Source organism: Melanaphis sacchari, unplaced genomic scaffold, assembly GCF_002803265.2.
Source record: "Melanaphis sacchari strain LSU unplaced genomic scaffold, SCAv2.0 Contig7_pilon_pilon, whole genome shotgun sequence".
NCBI lineage: Eukaryota > Metazoa > Arthropoda > Insecta > Hemiptera > Aphididae > Melanaphis > Melanaphis sacchari.
The window spans coordinates 3450437-3470797 of record NW_020271560.1 but is presented as its reverse complement, the minus strand read 5'-3'; the positions used below and the strand labels follow the sequence as shown (position 1 = coordinate 3470797).

Below are 20361 nucleotides of genomic sequence, written 5' to 3'. Positions count from 1 at the left end.
ACTGCGATGTGATTTATTTGTTGTGTTACATTGTTAGTTATGATTTTTCACCAATTTAAAATTAATTGGATCGGCTGATTAGGACAACATGTAAAAATAAAGTTTATTTGGTTTGAAAGGGTAAAATATTTTAATAATATAATAACATGCCGTGCGTGTAGATAGCGAGTAATGGGAAAAATAATTGTAATTGACAAAATTATTAATAAAAAAAAGATACTCATATTTTTTTTCTATACATCAGTATGTATTGATAAATGTAGAGTGCCTTCATGTAATATTTTTATTTTACCTCTCTGTGCGTTGAGAGAATTATATATTGTAGTGTGTAATGTTTCAGCGTAAGCAAAAAAGTCTTTCTTGAATTTCGGACCTTATAGAAAATATATTATTACGGATACATCCGTGTGTACATTATTGGTGTAGGATATATTATATTCTGATCGTATAGTTTTTTTTTATGTTCGCATAAAAAAATGTGTTAAAAAAAATATGATAGATCATCGTAAAATATTCTATAAGACGTTATCGTTATCTGATGTTGCCGTTTTCGCCAACATCAGCGGAGGAACGCTCGAGGAAACATTATTACTGATTAATGTACTACACAGCGAATGATAATTGTACAAATCATACCTAAGAGGCTAAGACTACGATATCTTTCACTCTGTATCTGTACATATTTTTTTTTTTTACTTGCATACGAATTATGAACCTACTGAAAATGCATTATATTATATTCTATTCAATGAAAATATATTTTTAAATCTGAATAAAAAACAATTTCACACATACAAAAATTGATTATAATCAAGGATTAATAAAATATATTGTATTAATTAAGTTATAAAAATACAGTGTAGAATATGTGTATTATGAATATATACGTTTCTATGTTTAATGTATAAAATTAAAAATTATATCGTTTGTAATATAATTAACAGTTATTATAAGTTATTAATTTGTTGTATTAATTTTAAAACAAATGACATTAACTATCACGCGTGTATGACATTAAAATTAGAACTAACTAAAATAATTCGTTTAAAAATTAAATTGTTAAGACAATTGATTTACTGTAGATATTTTCCAATTAACTTGTATAATAGCATGAATACTGAGTGATTAACCAAGCATGCTCTTATTAGTTATTTCCATTTTCCCAATAATGTTGAATTCCTTTATATTTCGAGATTTAAACTTTTTAAATATACTTAAGAACTATATTTTGAATTTTTTTTAGATATTTATATCATTGGTAGGTATTATGGTGATACAAACTTCTGTTTTTCAAACGAGAACCAATCCTTTTTACTTTGGATGCATTGTTCAGCAAATGACTTTAAAAATCACTATCATATGGACCCATTATTCTTAATAATATACAAAGTTAAATAACTAAAAATCTTCATCTTTGGACACTGCTAAGTATACTAATAAATTTCAAAGAAAACAATATGTAAATAAATAAATTCATTATTGAAGTATGCTTATTTTTACTGAATTACCTGGCATGTATTTTTGAACTCTCCATCCGGAATAATATTTTTATTTTAATCTCCTTATATTTGCATTTAAATTTCTATTATATAGGTTTTGCAGGTATATATTTACAATGAAAAATTATTTTCATAAATTCGATGTGAAAATAAAAACTGATAATTATAAATTATAATATATAGTTGCCTTGTTTTAATTATTACAAAGAGGAAAAGAAAATAGAACAACGCATTTATTTTTTTGGTTTTTATTTTAACGTAGTTTAAAACTAAATTCAAAACTGTTTACTTTTTATGATTATATATCTTAGCAGTCTTTTGTTAAACAGTAGGTAATAGGTATGTATATAATATATTTGTATTTGTGCATATTTAACTTTATTTGTTTAATTTTTTTTTTAAATAAAAATATACTAGATTTATTTTTATAAAATACAGGGTATAAATCACACGCAACCTAATTCCCACCTACTACTTTGTTTGGCCGATGCCCTTTTCTATTGCCGCTGATGGCTCAAGAAACCCCCAACATGTAGACATTTTATCGAACGAACAAAATACAACATTACTCGTGAAATACTAAATATTAGTCATCCAACAACGTGCACCTGTAGTATACCAGTAAAAAATAGTGTGACAATATTAATCAGTAATTACTAATCTAATCACATAACTTATGTTTGTACATTATTGCAGCTGCCCCGTCGTTAAACTAAAACAAAAAAAAAAAAAAATATATACAAAAACATAAATATTATTATACTTAATATTATAGCATACGCATATACCTAACTGGTATAATTTTTTAAGATTTTTGATCCGTAGTTAAATTTTATTGTGTGTACAAAACAATACATAATTATGTAATTGCAAAAAGTTACAATTTTTTTTAATTTTTTTTTTATTGCATCAAAGTAACTAAAATAGTTATTTTTTGTCAAATATTCAATTATTTCAAAATTAAAATTTATAGTGAACTACGAAATAATTATCAGTTTTTCGAGAAAAAACTAAATTAATAAATGAGTAATGGACAAAAAGTAAAAGTGAGCGGTAAAATAACTTGCTGTATTCTATTTTGTATTAGTACAACCAAACTGTATCAATAAATATGTATATGTTCCTCTAAATTATATTACGCTGAATAATCAGTATATTATGATCGTATATACTATATAATATGATGTATACCGTATATGTATTATGTTTATATTGTTTATGAGTATATTTAGATATTTGTTCATACGCACTATTGTCTTGGTAAAAATTGTCTCATACGGACAAAGTTGAACTCTAAAATGTTATTAAACACGTATACACTTTTGTATTCGATAATTTATAAATGCCATGCCCAATAAATAATATTTTAAGTTACACCAATGCTGTACCACTTACGCCCTTACTGTTGTGTATATTATATACGACGACAAAATTGACGTTTCGCTTTTCTTTGTGTTTCAGATTAATTTGAATCCTAGCAAACCACTGTGCACTCGATACATGTTTTAATAAAATGTAATTGGTAAGTTTTCTCTCTTCTTATTTTACTCATTATGTAATCAATTCTAAAAACTAGAAATCTTAAACAAAATTATATTTGCCTCTGCTGGCGAAGTGAAGTTTCAACGACCAATTATTTTATAAATCATTCGTTACATACTAAGAAGATTTATTTCTTGATAATTCTTTTATTCTTTATTATATTGTGTTATATTTGTGAGCATTTTGGTCAGAAAAAATATTGTTATCAAAAATAAAATCTCAAAAAGCATACTTTTGATGAACAACCGTGGGTTATACAAAATTTAATTTATAACAAACGATTTTTAAACTAGAGTTTTTGAAGTATTATCAAAATTGAATTGTCTTATTAGTTAATATCATTATTATTAAAAAGAAAAAAAAATTGCAAGCAGTAAGATGATCAACCAATTAAAAATGGTAATTTTTAAAACTGTTAAAACTACATAGACTTAAAATTAAAATTCATAGAAAAAAAAGGGAAAAAAACGTATTATAGTCAATAGTATTTCAGTAGTATTTCATTATGATGGTATACTTAATATCTACAATAATCATTGATGAATTTACAGCACAATCATTTATGGTTTTTTTTTTTTTTTGGTTTAATAATAAATTTTAACTCATTTTTTAACTTATACTTTGTTAAAATATATGTCTTTTTTTTAATATAAAGTTAAATAATTTCTGAAAATAAGTAGTCAAGTTCAAAAGCTGAGACCGTGGGAAAATATTTAGTTTGCACAGCTTGGTCCGTATTCTGAGAATTCTCTTTTTAGAACGTAAATGAAAGCGCAATATTAACTTTATTATAATAATTAGAGAATGATTTTAAAAACAATGAATATTTTTTGTAAAGCGCAGTTATTAAAAGAAAATAATTGATAAAATATATATTTGCTTTTTTATCAAATCTACAGGTTACAGTGACACATTTTTCTAAAATAATTTCGCAAAACTTATTAATATTATAATCATAATAATCATATAACCGAGTATTAAACCGTACAAAATTGATTGCAATATTACATGAAAAACAATGAAAAAACAATTTTCATTACCCGTTTTATTTTATGATACTGACCTTTGTCATTATGGGAGTCTAAATAAGAAATATGTTTACAAAATTGTTTTATTCACATAACTCATTACCACTTGAATATAATAGCAGTATGTGTGAGTATTATTTTGTTTTTATTTTTACTTTTTGGTATTATACATATTGTAATAACGTATATGTATTAACCCGATTAGAACTTGAGACTAATACTTTCATAAGTGTCTGTAGGTCATAAATATTAATTTTATATTTTAAATGAATAAACCAGTGTATCATAGTATAAATTATCAATGATATATAATTAAGATTTTATGATAAATTGTTATTATTTTTACAGCATAATCACATGAACAAATTAAAATATAAAAATATTATCTACAGAAATTAAAATAGTTAATACAATATAAATGTAAAATAAACAATAAACAATCAGATATTTAAATCAAATATCAATGATTTTATTAATTTGCTTTTAATGAGTCAACATAATATTCGTGATTTTAAAACAATTCAACTGTAACTATTCTATCGTTTGTTTAATTTAAATCAGTTATGGTGAACATTATAAAAAATGATTTTAATGAATGTTACCGCATAATATGTTAAAGTATAAAATGCATTATACTTCTGTATAATTGCAATTTTCCCGTTCGATTAGAGTAAAAATAAGTACCTAAAATATATTTTATAATTTATTTATAAAATTAATAAAAAAAGAAAATATTAATAAATTAAACAATCATTTTGAGATAGCAAATATAGATTATATTTACTATACAGATTACAGGGCCATATTAGCCATTAGGCACCGCAGGCACTGTGCCTAGGGCCTATGAAAATGTGTAGCTACAATTTTTTTGTCATATTCTTTTTTATTTATTTATTATTATGATATAAAAGTTTAGATTTGATTTATATGTTAAAAATATTTTTGTTTTAAAAGGCTTAACAGTGAAATTCAACATTTTTTCTCTCAGAGAGAAGGTTTCTTAACCATCTGTGTCTAGGGCCTATGAAAATTTTAATCCGGACCTGCTACCATAACACGAATATTGTAATGTAATCATTGAACATTATTTATCAATTTCTGCTATATTTCGAGACTTCAAAATAATCCAGGGATAAATTTCCTCTAAAGAAAACTTTATTTATGACTCCGTTTTACTAACATAGTGCATTTTACGTTCAGTATAACCCATTTTAACTTATTATTTTTAATATTAGAGTGAATTGATTATCATTAAATATAAAAATATTATTTAGGGTGACTTTCGATATTTTCATTTTGAAGCAAGTTCATATTTTGCCATTTAAAATGCATAGCATTTTAAAATGTACTGAACATTTACATTAGTTTGACAACAAATTATGATTCTGTCGACATTCTCTTAAAATTATATAATTTATATGTGACCTTCATATGGTTAAAATTCACAGCTATATAATACATCCAAATCGGTTTGATGTTTCGAAAGAACTAATTCTAATGTATAACATTGTGATCTTAGTTGATTTTTTTCTTCTACTGATGATATTATTTAAAACATGGATCATTGTTATTTGTTACGATCTAGCTTAATGTTTTATTAGTATCATTATTAGTACTTATATTGTTCTTATTATTGTTGTTACTAAATAATATTTATATGGTAGTAATTCATAAGTTATTATGCAATGTCAACTAATAATATTTTTGGTTGACAGTATAAATAACAGTGTTAATTTACTTAATTGAAACTTAATAGTTTAATTATAAAATTAACTTAATAAAAAAATAGAAAATATACAATTTGTACTTACATTATTACTAAACAAAAAACACATATGATTTTAAATTTAAATACTGAATTATTCATAAATACGCGTGGTGATTTAATTGAATATGTTCCAATCCAAGCGGCACTATGACTATGATCACATCCACTGTATATATACTGTATATATATATAAATAATTATAATAGGCCATAAATTAAAATATTTTTATATAATATATTAAATAGTATATTTAATCTATTAATAGGCTGAGTAACTACTGATACTATTCATTTTTCCATTCACAATATTCTCCTTGTAGGTTCACAAAACAAATCACTTTTATTTAAAAGGTTCAAATAACTATCAATTTAATTTTAAAGATTATACTTCTTAAATTAAATTTTAGTTATCTTACCGTACTTATCTATACATGTATTTGCAATTCTTATGGGTTTATAAATGCGGTTTATACAAGATAAATAGTTTCATTTTTTCTTGGCAATGGTAAGTTTTTTGTTATAGATTTTTAACAAATATTTGTGTAAGCGATCTCTTCTATGATTAATGTAGCAATATATTTGTTTATTTTAGTAAAAGCTTTATAACATAACTGAATAGTAAGATTATAAAATGTATTCTCGGATGTCAATATTTACTATTTCCCATGTACATAACTTTACCATTTCATAAATAAATTAGAGTAAAGTATTTTATTGTTAAAGAGATTTAGATTAATTCTATTCACATATTTGACGTGTGACTTGCTTTTATAGTTGATCGGATATAATATGTAAGAATTTATTTATTTTAATTTCTAATCGTCTTTAATCTATAATTTACTTTATTTAATTACTCTAGATAATATTCCACTTCGTATAATTTAAAAGTCTTTCTGTACTTTTGGAGTTGTTAAGTGTGAATATATGATATGTTCTGTCTTATTTATATATAAAAATTGCAAAAATCCAATTGAAAAATCGTGCTTTATATTAAATGAGTAAAATACGATAATCATAAGAAGAATTTAAAATGGTTCTAAAGAAATATTCAATATCTGCTGATGTCTTCTCATACTTTGTCATTCGATAATATTATAGTTTCTGCGAAAATACTTACTGTCAAAGTACCTCTAAAAATACTATAAATAAATCTATTTTTTATCTCTATACCAGGAATATTTTCATACTACTTCACTCATAAAAGACACCATTCTAAAATACCACAGTTATAAACCTAACCTATTCAAATTATCAGTACAATTTTTCATTTTCTATATAAGTTTTCTAAATGTTCTCCAAGATTTAGAAAATTAAAAATATTTTCTATCTCTTATTAAAATTTGTTATAATTGTTTAAAACAAAACAAAATCCTCATTTTCAAATTAGTAATTATATTATCAACAAGCCAATATTTAATATTTTAACTGCATTTTAATTATTTCCTGAAACATTCTTACTTTATACTCTATAAATAAATCAATTTATATTTTATATAAATTTAAAAGCTAAATCTTTTAATTTTTTTTTTTTTTTTTTTTTGAGACATTTTCTTTCATTTCATGTATATTTTGAATCAACATAGTATATGCTTTGAAAAAGTTAATGTTAATGCATGAAATTTACTTAAGGTCAAAGTAATAACATTTTAGTTATTTAAAGTATAAATATTATACATTTATTAAAACTATTAAATCGATTATCTACCACTCGGTGTCTATATTATTAACATAACCATTTCAAGGACGTCATCGTCACTCGTTATGTAAAATTTTCACGTCTTCAGATGATGAATTAAAATATAATTATATAAATTGTTTGAATCTTGGTTAAAATCTTCCTTTTGTAGAAAAATGTTATCTTTTATTAAAGAAATAATGCGTTCAGTACAAATTTTTACTATGCAGTTTAACGTACTTATGTATAATTTATATTTATTTATGGTTTTTGATAATTTAAAAAAATAATGATTAATATCAATACAATACGTTTATGTAATATTTGAAGACGAAATAAATAAACGTAGTATTATCCACTATTTACTAAGTATAATAAAAACTTTCCTACATTTTTGAATTTTTCACATTAATTTGGGTTATGATTTTACTCCCACTTGTTTTCAACGTAATTTTTTTATCATAATCTTCGCTAACAACTGAAATTATATCTTTTTACAACGTATTCATTGTTTTCTTTATATGTAGGTAATTAGTTTCTATAATTCTTATTTTTTTTGTTTCACCGAAGCCCGAAACCAAAATCAAAATTATATGGAAATCAGAAGGTTACTCAATCTACAACTTCAGTGGATAGAAAACGTTTAATGCCCATTATTGCGGTCGTGTCAGCTATTAATATACAGCAGTAAACAGAACAATACGTCAATAGAGCCTATAGAAGTAAATAATATGTAAAATGTTTATATATGAAAACAAATTTTATATTTATTAGTTGAGCATTATTCCACAGTGAATTTATTATTTTATTCGTTGAAATAATAGTATCGTATCTTTTTTTTTTTTCTTATAACTACATACCGAATTTAAGATTCAAGATAAAAATAATCTGAAATATCAGTTTTTACTTCATTATTAATTGTCGGTATTATCCTCGTGCCACTCGTCAGTACTCGAATGTCGTTAATGTCAGCTAAATGATACACACTGATATCATAATTTATACAGTGTGATTCACTAAGCAGTTTTTCTTTGATTATGCATTTATTAAAATTCTGATGTCAGGCATTTTTATGTATAGGCAAGACTATATTTTTAAATACTTAGATTAGTTTATACAACATAAGAAGTTTTCTAAGACAATATAAACTTATTTTTCAAATTAGAATTTTTTTTTTTTTTACTGTAAATGATTAAGCGAGGTTTTATTTTTTTTATATATATAATTTTTACTATGCTTTTTATACGTAACTAAAAAAAAGTTATGAAGACCTAAATTCAGCTACCTGAAAGTATCTATATTTCATTTTAGTTATCATACCTAACAGTTATCAGTAGAGGTCGGATTTCTTATGATTTTACATATCTGTTTCTAGTGTATGCAGTTAAATGGGAGTAGATATCTATGCAATTCATAAGACACAGAATTCATAGGAAAAAATTTATTTCGCATAAAAAAGCATATTTAAGGGTTAGAGAATATTTAAGAACATTTCACGTATATCGGCATTTTGATAAATATAATATTCACTATACGATTTATTTCTAAGCTCTAACTTTTAATATAAATTAATTATCAGATATTCCTTATCAATCGTGATAGCACACCGGTTATTTCGTTAGCAGTTACAAATATTCAGTCGTCCGTACCGATGTATGTTGATATTATATAATATAGCTAACTAATTAATTAATAATACAAATTAATAAATTTGCGTTTGAAACATATGCGTTTTAATAAAAATGATAATTTTATTAACTCTATTATTTTATTGATAATTTTGGTCTTTTAAATTTACATCGTACCATAACTTTCCAAGAACTCATTTGGAAACACATATATTTAGAAAATAAATTTTTTTCGACATAAAAATATGTTATACCTAATAATGTAAACTACTGACATCGTGATATCAAGAACACATACGCATCCCCTATGTATCACCACTTAACATTTACGTTAAGCTATTGATAATGTACCTACTCGTAGGTGATGTTTTTTTTAATTTTTTTTTTTTTTTTACTTTAACTAATTTCTCTTAGAGATTATTATGAACTTTTGTCATTTTGTTTATTTTAAAAATATTCATAAATTTCCTTACTTTTTTTGATACTATCTTGGTAATTCTGTAGATATCTATGTATTAAATTATGTTATAATTACCACTAAACTAATATTTTAGTTGTAATAACAACAAAAATGTGTTTTGTTTTCAATCCCGTACAGCGTACACTGTAATAACCAAAATATCGTGTCACTACGTATTTTTGTTATTAAAAAAATAAATATATATTACTTGTATATATGTCTGTAATAATAACGAACTTTAAGCTCTCGTGCACGAAAGTCGCACACGGGCTTCCAGTACTGTAAATAATAGATATTTATGGTGATGGCGAATTTTATTTCCAGCATACAATTATTTGTATTCTAGGTTAAAAATAATCTTATAATATAATATGTAAGTTAAATGAAAGAACACTATTTTGTTTTTCAATATAAATACATATACATCGTCTCGCACATAATGAAGTGCTTTAAGACCCGATAATAACCTATTTACGACTATAATAATATTATTATATCTATAAAACCAGTCAATACACTTTATGGTTTCCGTCATGGCGGTCCGTGCAGTATTCTCTCACAAACTTATGTATGGACTGTAATTTATTTCGTAGTTGCAATTTTTCTTAAGCATTTTAACTTGCAATATGCTCGTAATTAATTCTCGTTTAACAAGAGCCAATATACGCGAAATTAGTATTCGTTGCGTCTACAGTCTGGAAGTCATGATAATTCATTAATATAATATAAAAGATTTCATTTAGTAACATGTATTACTAGAATGTCGTTCAGTAGTAATAATAACTAGAGTGATACAGCGAGAAAGAATAATCGCACAAAAACTGTTAATTACTGTTTTTGAAACATGAAATGGAAAACTGGAGAACTTTTCTACCCTGTTGGATAGTAATAGGTATTTTATAGTGTTTCATTATTTAAAACTGTTTTAATGGAAATTTAATTATTTTGTACTAGCCTTTTATTTTTAGCTTAAAAAAATTATATTTTTCAAATACAAAATAGTATTTAATATAAAATATACTTATTTAAGATAAACGTGTTTTAAAAACTCGTCAAACTATTACTTTTCTATTAAAAATGAAATCTTACTATCTCTGTAGGTAATTTAATTTAAATTGTTATAAAAATATTTGATGATTTTTATATTATTATTAACTACATTGATGATAATTTTATAACATTTATATTTGTACTAAAGTTTTTTTATATATATATAGACAAAGTATAGGCGTTAACATTTTTGTGTAGGTATCTTATAATAGTTTAATGTATTTTTAAATATGTATTTTCTATAGCCATGATATATACCATTAATAATGCACAAAAAACGTATAAATATACACCGATAAAAAAAAAATCTCGTGAATGTATGGAACGTTTCCAACAAAAACAAAACAGTGTTTTGATATTGAACATCCGTTCGGAAATATTGAGAAAACCCGAATTTAAAAAGTTATCATTCTAAACGCATTATTTTCAACATTTAAACTAGTAAATTAAAAAACATCAGCCGTGTCAAATTTCACCTTCAAAACACTATATTTTAAGAAGGGTGCTCGAATGTCTAAAGGGATCAATTTGAAACGTGGCTGTTTTGTATATATATACATGCGCACAAACATATAATAATACAAATTATTTTATCTATCAGCCCCTGTCGACAGACATTCGTCATTTTATCCTTTTATTTGTCATCGATCATTGTGACAATGCGAATCAATACGAATATTTAATAATAACAATATAATAGAATTGATTACATCAGCTTTTCTGTGTCACAATCGCACTGATATTTTACATAACATCATCCTACTTAGTTCCTAATATGCATTACTTACCTATAGTTTTATTATCGCAAACAAATTTTCCTCAATTTTACGTCGCCGCCTTCTCCACTTCCCACTTTTCATTCTCAATACGTTCGTACCCACTTATATTGTAATCCTTACCAATTGAAAGATTTTAATTCAGATTAACCTTTACATTAATTTCTTATAATATTATATAGATAAACTATGAAAATTATGCCAAAGTTTAAAATTATGGATGCAGTATAGAATTTAGTTAGAATATCAGCCTTAAAATATAAATTTTTTTCTTGAGGATTGTAGTAGTAGTGTGCACTAAGTACTTATATGCGTGTTACTTGTAAGATTAACTTACCAAGGTTAATTTTAGTAATATTAATGATATTTGAAATTCAAAATATTATTACATTTATTTTTAGCAATACATTTTATAGGTACTTAATTGTATAATAACTGTCTAAATTCTTGGTACGATTTAAAAATTACTTATTAAATTAACGTTATTTTTAAATGTACACTATAGTTGTTTCGGTGTACCAATGAGTACGCAATAATTACAATATTCTGTATACCATAATTTTTATTTCATTTTTAAACTAACGTTAAAAAAGTAGCATGCTAAAATTGTGTTTAGCTTTTTTAAAGCCACATACCTATTAAAACTGAAATATATTTGGATTTTTGCTTGAAATGCGATCGCAGGTCGCAGAGTGTCCGTCCCTACAATGTGTTTTTTTTTACATTTTTTGGGGTCATTGAACTTAATTTCTTATAATTCAACCGTCGACTTTTTGTGTTGATTTATCGTGAATATAACTAAACATAAAAAAAAATACAACTTTATAAGCCCTGGCACATAATTAAAATTAAATATACAAGTTTAAAAATAATTTAAAATTATATATTAATAATGAAAATTGAATCTATTTTAGAAATGAAATATCTACTTGCAACGTATGCTATTTAGTATAAAACCGGTAGAGCAAGTTTTTCTTGGCTCGATTAACCATAGACTATACGACACTGATAAATGAAAAATCGTTTTACAAGTTTTATTGTTCTACTTGACATGCATAAAATATAACTTATACCACTAACCAATACGTTTGAATTATAATATCTTATTTGAAATTCATAAAACGATGTAAATGATGTATATCAGACATCAGTAGAATTGACATACGAGTATCTTTATGAATATACCTACACATACTATTCATGCATTCTGAATAAAAATAATTGTCATTTTTTATAACTTTCTCATTAAAGTAATTTCTGTATCATAATTGAAATTCGTAAAATCCTTATGTGATCTACTAAATGGTTAATTTGTTAATTGACAAACTCAGTTGTAGTAATATATAAAATAAGAAATTATGTTTCCAAGTATTAAATTTAAATTTATTAAAATAGTTTAATTTGCTAGGTATAGAGTTAAAGTTTATTACAACGCATATTTAAAAAAAAATCTTACAAGTCTTAAAAATAATAATGGATTTCTAAATTTTATACTTTTAAGATCTAAAATATTCATAAATTTACAGTGGATATAAATAAGTTTTTGTGTAAAGATTTTTTTTTTTCTATTTTACAATTCCTTTAAACATTGGTGTTCATTAGTTTTGTTTTCGAATATATTATTTATTCATTTATTTTTTCAGAGTGTATTTACTTACTATTATGCAATTCAAAACTCCAATTTAAAACTATGTTTTAATTTGACAGGAAATGTAAAATATTATATAATATTAATTATTTATTTGTGTTTATAATATTTATTATATCATTCTGACATGGGCATCAATATTTGTAATAAACGTTTCACGGTCTAGTAAATTGACGGGATGCAGTTTACTACTGTGTGATTGAAAACGATTGCATAAACTGAATTAAAACTAAATTGACTCCTCAATTTTTAGTACAATATCTCTCGATGGAAAATGTCATTATGCAATATCATCCCAACACAATTCGCCACTCAAAAAACTTATTCATAATATTAGTTGTTTTTTTACATTTTAACTGGCCGGCAAGCTAATAGAATTTTATAAATTGTTCATTATGAACCTAATTGAAATAATAATATGTTTTTTATTTCATTGAAGAATTAATTGTTCATTTAAATCTTTTTTTCCATTTAAGTTAAAAATTGAAACGAGTTTATTCATATTTATTTGATTAAGTATTATATAATATATTTAAATGGTTTAATATGAATATAAACAATAATAGAATTTAAAAAATATTAAAATTTATATATATATATGTATATTATAGTTTAATATAATTACCAAAATACTATAATAACTAGCTATTTTCAAATTTACAATAGATACATATTGCATACTATATCTATAATATGAATTCAATTATTATAAACAATTTAAAATGTCAAGTGTTATAAATGTACATAATAATATAATTTAGAACTTATCAAAGTATATTTTGCAAATAATATTAAATATAAAAAAAATTTTTTATAAAAATGACTTATAAGTTATAAGTCACAAATACAATATATTCACTTTTTCTACTTAAATTTATTGAAAAAAAGTATTCTTATCGACCTATTTTTTTATATTATTATATATCAAAAAATAATTCAAACTAGATTAATTTTTAATTTGTATCTACTTTTAATGTTCATACGTATAGTTATTTTAAATTTCTAATTTCAATTATAATTCATTGTTAAACTTTCGATTATTTTGATCAGTGATCTACTCAAAAAATTATCATTTATATAAAAGAAAACCTTCCTTGAAACAAAATACGCTCATCATTAGTAGGTGACGTTTATAAAATAAATCCCATCACACTTTTTATATTTGTGTACATAGCACATGTAATATAATGTAATACTACGATTGTCATATTTTAATACATATATGTATTACCTATATAGGCTATAGATCCCTCATGTCAGTATAATGTCTACAAAACATTCATGTTAAATATTTGCGTTTGTTTGGTGTACAAAATGGAATGTCAACCACACACATATAGACTGAAAAATATGTTCTGATACAGGGCAGTAATAATTGAAGACCGTGAAAAACAATTTTGTTTTAAAATATTCTACTCCCGCGTAATATATATAGTACCTATAGGTAGGTAATTTGTATAACACAAAATGAGTTACTACGTTTTGTCATTAATGTCCGCACTGTCCGTGTTATTATTATTGTTATTGAAATTTGAAATGAAATATCCACGATGAAAATAATTGTATTCTACTATTACTCTATGGCTATATATCATTGAAGACCGCAACTATTTTCTAATTACATTTTTTTTTTTTTTAAGTTACTCTAGGCCTATAATCTGTCCCTCTATAATATATTATTGTTCATTGTATTTTATATGTAAATAGCTAGTATATATTTTAGGTTTTAATGATTATACCTATATAATGATTAAGCAGTGTCGCACCTCCGGAAAACGTTAAATTATTTAGGTTATTAATGTTTTCCCTTAAAACGTTTCTATAGCCTTTTGTGCTGGCCGTTAATCAATAATGACAAATCGCTTACGTCTTACGTAAGTAAAAAAAAAAAACTGAAAAAACGAGAAACGTTTAGTCACCCCTTGCTCACGATGGTTTCTTGTATTTAATGAAATTCTTGGAGGTAGATCTATAACAAAGTTTAATACACTTGATACACCGGCGAAAAACGGTGTCGCTTGCAGTAGATATACGCCTTGTACAGCAAGAGAAATAGAAATCATTGCTTGTGTATTGTATGGTGGAATCATTAAATCGACTGCAATATCCTGTGCCCGCCAGATGTACAGTCAGTGTTCCTGTTGGAGGGGAGATGAACGAGCGGAAAAAACCACATACATAGATTGCCTCTAAGTTATTTGGAAAAGAACATTCCACGATCACCAGTGGAGAATTTCGTTGTAAAATTTTTGAGAATGGGTTTAAATGGAAATGAACCACGGGGCAACAGATTTCATTAGGAAAATACCACATGGCTTTTACTGGGCACGTGTTATTGAAGAAACGAGTAAAAAAAAAAACCGTCACCATGAGTTTCTATTACCGGAAACTTTGAAACTCCCCACAAATTACATTTTAACGACTTAAAACTATTTCCTTAAACTAATAATTTTTCACAAATTTTTCACATTATCTAATTTTCAATCAGTTATTTTTTCGTTTACTAGCGTACTATTTATTGGACTTGTATTATCTTCCTTTTTTTTTTTTTGTAACAACGCTAAAACTTAACGATGTGAACGAGGTGGTAAAAATCAAGATATATTTAATCCAAGCCATGGTTAAAGCAGTATGTGGATGTATCATCAGTACATGGTGATCATAGTAATTTCCATATGACAATTAACATTTAACAATTATTATATACTGTTTAGTTAAATCATAGAAATTATTGCTCGAAAGCTTAGAAATTATTTACACCTATATAAACATGATAATACGAGTATAGCTGTGCGTGGTTGGTCAAATGTTAAATTATTTGTAATTTGTGTGCAAAGATCTGTTTATTCGCAATTAAATAGGTTTATTTTAGGATCTTTTTTAACCGATTTAGTGTTCACTTTAAAATTTGTATGTTTATCGATGTAGGAACAATATTTTGGCTTTTAAGCAAAGGAGTCTCCGTGATCATAACACGCCTAAATTTAGATTTCCTATATACATATATATATTTTAAATTGTATTTGATAATTTTATACTTTTTTTCAACAAAAAATAGTTGATCAAAAAAATTTTTTAAAAAACAAGGTCAATAGTAGCTCATTCTGTTGATAATATTCTCTTCTTTAAAAGTCTCTAAAATATATGTTTTTATGTTGTGTACAAGTACAATGTCAAATGTATCCCGGTATCCATCACAGCAGTATAATATTAATATATCACGAAAATACAAAATATTGTTGCATCGATTAAATTTAAAATAAAAAGCCGTAAGTAGTAAAAATAAATAAACCAAATAAAGGGCGGGCTAACTTCATATATAAAGATAATAGAATTTGATTTTTTTTTTTTTTTAATACTCTTTTCTGTAGATTATTCAAATAGTAATGATTGCTTTACAAATGTTCGGTTGTGGGATTATGTTTATTATATGCTTATTGAAATACCCGACGGCGCGTAGTTTATTATTCGTTATGATAATAATATGCTCGTGTGCAGTGTCGTTCTCGTCGAGGACATGGTTCGTTCATTATTGTTTATTATATTTATTATTGTTATGTGTGACCAAACGATAGCCTGTCTATGTACCATGAATACGCATTGTATGCCGTGCTGCCGTATATTATACAATTTCCTAAACAATATCTATCGAAAATACACATTAAGTGTCGGCGTTTGTTTGTTGTCTAGAAATTTAAACCATTTCTTTTTCTTCAAACAACGGACACGACACATCTATACAGTTGCGGTTTGTAATGGAAATTTAATAAACGAATTTTCTATCACACTGCGATTTTTCTAAAACTATATTTTATTTCCTATAGGATCTTTATCTTGTGTTCGGATTTCTGAGTTGTGACGTGTCATAATAATGCGTTTATAACCTGCTCGGAATCAAATATCAAATAGATGTATGGTCCTCTATTATTGTGAAATCATTAATAAGTAATAATAGCTTAAAATAATCTGTTTCATTATATTATTGACATTTGATCGTCTGTTTTTTCCTTTTTCGTGTTGATGATGGTAAAATAACAAGTGCAATAAAATATATAATAGGTAAGTACTCGTTTAATATGGGTATTAAATAAATGACAATGAACTGTGAGAACTTCAGGAAACTTAGCCTTACCTGATCATTAATTATTTTTCAAATATTAGGTGTAACAAAATATATTTAGTATTTAGTATACGTTTGCACACTCGACTGCACGGTTATTATATATATAAAATTACAATTATTTGTCAACTATACCGATAACAGGACCGCACTGCTCTATATAGAACACTATTATATGATCTACATTCTACAGCCATGATATTGATCTTACCACCTATAAGGAAGGTAGCTGTTAACAGCTTTGTTCATTTGTACAGTCGGCGTATACGGTAGTCACACCGATCTAAGGTTACTAGTTGTTGTATAATATATACCTATATTGCAAGGCATTATTCGTTGTTTCATAATAACTAATCGCATTCAAACTGTTATGCCATATTTATATCAGTGTGGGTGTTATTTGACGACAATATTCTCTGTACAAGTATTTTTAAACCTTTAACCTTGTATGAAAGAGATAATAATATAAATACGTATTGCCTTTTGTTATCAATTTCCTACAAAACATTTAGGTAATTCTAAATAGATTGACTATTATTGTGATCTGTCATTCATGTAATATTATTTCTACAAGTAATATTTTCCTATAAACATCACTCAGCACGTCATCGCGAATGTCTGGAACATGTTCGTCAACGCATTTATATCCTCTTATATAAAATAAATAAATATTATTATGTACCTACTGCCTACCTAATATAATTATTAATGTTTTTTTATCGTCCACATAATATAATATTATAGTGTAAAATATGTGAAAAGTACTACCAAATAACAAGTTTTGTATTATTATAATAGAAGAATCGGTTATTTTTAACCAACAGTTATACAGTTATAGGTGGGTCTGTTACATGGGGGACCACAGTTATTGTATCCCATTATTACTGAAACTATTGTACTGCACTTTCTAAACGGCTGCCGTTAGTAAAGGGGGGCTGTAACGTCATTCGAGACGAGTTAGGCTGTGTTTTGTACAAAAAGCTAGAAATCTGTACAGTCTATTTGAATATTATCCTTCGTTTCAATGCAATTTCTGAAGTAACAATCGGGTTTTGTTAAAACATTTTGTATTGTATTCGTTTTTATTTATAACGTTTTTGTCTATGATGACCTACATTTGTCATTACGTAAATTATGTTTTCATAAAAAAATTGAAAAAATGATCAATTGTTTGGACTTTAAGAACAATAAGATAAATAATCAAGCATGTGTGTATCGATATCACTCTTATGATATAATATATCCAATATTTATTAATTATAAATTTTAATATATTGATTTTTTACATGTAAGGTGTTCAATGTGCGTAACGTTGCGGCATTTTACGTCGAAGCATTTTCTCTGTTCACTTTTGCTTAAGGCGCCAAAATTAATATTAATCATTTTAATACATATAAATATATTCAAATATAACATAATAATAATAATAATAAAGTGCTTATAATATATATATGTATATGTATCAGACATTTAAAAAATGATTAGTGAATTGTAATTATAATTTCAGGTTAATGTGATAAATTGGTTTTGTATAGTTTAGTTGCTTAAGTTTAAAATATAAAATTTAAATATAAAAATTTTTACATGGTACAACCTTATGTTTATGTAATTCTAATATTTACAATTTACTCAGTCGTGATAATATTCTACTCTCAATAGTACAATTTTATATCAAAGATTATACTTACTTTTTAATTTAAATTAGTACATAATGTTTTAAAATTTATTAATGAATGATTTTGAACATGAATTATCTATTTACACGCTGTCTGTATATGAATTAATAATAGAAATTTATGCAAATAAGTTAATAATTTTTAGTTAAGATGCACTAATATGCATAGAAAGTAAGCGAGAAATTATTGACTATGTTCCGTATTTTCCATATTGATATTTATTTATAATTTAGGAAAATAATTTGCACATCGTTAATTGAAGCGCTAGAACAGTTTCCCAAAAATCCATTATTTCGAGAGAATGCTTATAATAATTTTTGCATATTTTAAAACGTTTAATGATTATTGCTATAATATAATCGTAATTACTTATATCATTTCATATACCTAAGTAATATATTTTATTTTTTATATATTTGTAGCTGATCTTAAAACTAATAATGGATTAGTCACTATAACAATTAAATTAATTATAAAATAGTTTTTTTTTGTAAAGTTAGCAAAGTTAGACGCTTTGGTTCTAAAATAAATTTTAAATAAGTTCTGCCATCTAGCGGACAATTTTCTTAGGTTGGCTAGTTTGGCTTTAAAATATATTATTTAAGAATGTATTGTTAAACGTTAATATTGATATTATAATTTATAGATTAGCCCACACGCAAAAAAAGTAGATACCCAAGATTTTATATTTTCTGTGAACGAATTTAAAAGTTATATTATTTGATCATAATTTCAGTTTCTAAGTTAAAAGTTAGTGCGTGAAAAGAACAGATATTTGTAATCGATTACTGTCTAGAATATCAAGTATAAGTTTTTTTTCAAACTATTTTACTCTGGGGATTGTCGATAATGTTATTTGCTAAGAAATTATGTTCACTTATTCCTATAAAACTAATATAATATTGCTTCAAAATTAAACGTGCTTTGAATGATTACAATTGATCTGAAACAATCTTTTAATCTATCAGTATGAATTAAAAAATCATTTCATAATTTTTCTTTAGAAGTAGATATAGCTGAGAAATCCTAAAATAATTACAAAAACTATAATTTACTGATTTTCATTATTGTTATTATTGTCTATAAATAAAATTATTAGTTCATCAATCATCACCAATAAAAAAATCAAGCTATAATTTTTGAGAAAATTGCTCTACAATCACTAGGAAAAAAATCTTAAGATTTTAGCTATGGTTTAAGATCTATAGTGAAAACATTTTTCCACAATCTTCAGTGTTGATATTAAAATAATTTAATGGAAATTAATGGAATCCAAATACATTTGCTGCGAAGTGAACTTAGAAATGAGACACCAACATTTACCTTGGGACAATTGAAATTTTTCAACTTATATATTGTATATTTTGTTTTGTGAATTTGAGATCTACACAACATTATATAGGTAAGCGCTGTATATCTAAGGGGAACTATATTAAACTAGAAACCGCTGCTGTTTATATTTATAACTCGACATGGTTTATTCAATGGGTAC

General features: G+C 25.0%; 1 protein-coding gene across 1 annotated transcript in view; it reads left to right on the top strand.

The window, feature by feature from the left end:
* Positions 1-20361, top strand: part of LOC112601611 (leucine-rich repeat-containing protein 24) — a 96479-nt gene that overhangs the window by 37297 nt on the left and 38821 nt on the right. Inside the window, exon 2 of the mRNA XM_025349318.1 lies at positions 2961-3021. The gene's annotated coding sequence lies outside the window, so the exon portion shown is untranslated. The remainder of the gene's footprint in view (positions 1-2960; positions 3022-20361) is intronic.